Below are 2,493 nucleotides of genomic sequence, written 5' to 3' on the forward strand. Positions count from 1 at the left end.
TCTCTGTATGATAGTCAGCTTCTTCCTCCTTTTGACAGGTATTTCTGTCACCTGCCTGTGGCTTGTGCCATGAGGTCAGCCAAATGTGCAACAGATGCTATTCCAGGAATGTTTTCATTCTGCTTAAAAACCCTGCCAACCTGCAGTTTCATTCGAAACTATTACAACAAAAACTAAAACAGTCACTATAAGTTCAAAAAAATAAATGAGAGGATTGAATATTAGAGAGCTGAATTCTCTTCATTAAGGGGATTTTTGCAATTTACTGTAAAAAGAACAATAATTTCATCCAACAATCTAATCCAAATAATTCAAATATGGAAGTCTCGCTGTCACAGTTAATTTGCAGGACATAGTTCAGTAGTTGCTGTAAGTATACAGTTTGACAATGTATGTACTGATTACAAGGAATTTCTTTCTCTAAAATAAAAAATATGATCTGCATTATCACAATTAGACTGGAAGCTTCTTTATAGACTTTCAGGATAAAGCTGAAGGTTTGTGATAAGATTACAGAAGCATAATCATTGCAGTCCAAACAGAGCAGACTCCTGGTGTTTAACTGAACAGCAGACTTTGTGAGATGTTGAGGTGAACTGGTTTGTAGGTGAGGAGTGACACCAGCTGGTCGCTGTGTCTACATAACAGGATTGGGTCTTTAAACTGCCTGCATGGTTGCTCGATTTTACAGACAGACAGCAGAATAAAATGGACATAAATAATAACATGATTTCTTCAACCAATTATGTTTCTCCTGCAAATCAAGGCTTGTTTTTGGTTCTTTTTCACAGTGTCGAAGTTAATTAAAAATGTCCTAATTAAAAAAAACCTAAACAGTTCATCCGAAGGAAAAAAAAAACTTGTTCTCGCACTTGTAACTTGACAATATGGTGAATGACTTTAAGAAGAATTTGAGGGATGTTTGTGAAGGTTGGTAAAGTGCTAAATTAACACAGAAGACATCTAAAGAGTTTCAGTCTACCTTTCACCCCTTACACTTTTAACTCTAAGTCACAGTCATATTATAGTAATGTTCTGTTGACAGAAGAAATGGAAGTCAAATGTCTTGAGAATGCAAAGCATCAGCTTGTTTATACAATAGCAACAGGAAGTATGAGAAAGGAAAATAAATCTTTCTATTGTAAAACACAGGTAGTGGTTGCGGAGGTAGTCGCAAAGCTCCATGGTGGCAGGGCACCTGGAGTGGACAATTTGATGTGAGATACAAAATGTTTAGTAGGAGACCAGATCTTTGATCTTTTGGTACTGCTTGGAGGGTCAGGGAAGTTTGGTTGTGCAGTCTACATGTGGATCTCAAACAGAGCCATATAGAGGTTGTCTGGTTTGGAAACCTCAAGATCACATGTTTTTTTAATAGATGTCATGTTCTGCTGACATCTTCAGGCCATCAGCATTTACTGGAGCAGTTCACAGCTGAGTGCAAAGCAGCCAGGATAATCTAAGTCTGAGCCCATGGTTATCGGTTTTCTGGTCTGTCTACATTCCAACCCTCACCTATTGTGATGAGACAAGGATCATGACCGGAAGAATAAAATCCCAGACACAAGCTGCTGAAATGAGCTTCCTCCCTAAAGTGTCTGGGCTCACTTTAGGGAACAGCCTATTCGTTCAGAAATTTCTTTCTGTGTCTTACCCTCTTGCTTGAGGGTGTCAATAGTGGCCTTTTGGACAGCACTCAGGTCGGCAGTCTTACCCATGATTGGGGTTTTGAGTGATGAACCTGGCTGGGAGTTTTAAAGGCCTCAGGAATCTTTTGCAGGTGTTTAGAGTTAACTTGTTGATTCAGATGATTAGGTTCATAGCACGTTTAGAGACCCTTTTAATGATATGCTAATTTTGTGAGATAGGAATTTTGGGTTTTCATGAGTTGTATGCCAAAATCATCCATATTAAGACAATAAGAGACCTGAAATATTTCAGTTAGTGTGCAATGAATCTAAAATATATGAACGTTACATTTTCATCACAACATTATGGAAAATAATGAATTTTATCACAATATGCTAATATTTTGAGAAGGACCTGTATATGGAGCAAGAACCAGGTGAAACGAGGAGACTGAATGCTAGGTGCAGGTGAACCGAATGAAGATGAATGAAGATAGGAGAGAACAAAACGTGGCTGGAGCAAAATAGAGACTCTTGAATATAAACTTAAACACAACTAGTAAACCATGAAACTAAAGCATAACCAGATCCAAAAAACCTAACTTGACAAAACATAAACTGGAAGACAAAAACTAAAGCATGACCAGGAAAATAACAGAAGCATGATTCAAAAACTATCAAGAATAATAATAATAACAATAATAAGAACCCCAAAACACCCACAAATCATGACAGAACCCCCCCTCAAGGGTGGATACCAGACGCCCACAAGAGTTGAGACAAAACCAAAAACAACCCGAACAGGAGGGGGTCTCGGCAGGAGGGCCAGAGACAAAAACCAAAACAAAGTTCAGGCAGGCCCGCA

This window comes from Girardinichthys multiradiatus, chromosome Y, assembly GCF_021462225.1.
Source record: "Girardinichthys multiradiatus isolate DD_20200921_A chromosome Y, DD_fGirMul_XY1, whole genome shotgun sequence".
Lineage (NCBI taxonomy): Eukaryota > Metazoa > Chordata > Actinopteri > Cyprinodontiformes > Goodeidae > Girardinichthys > Girardinichthys multiradiatus.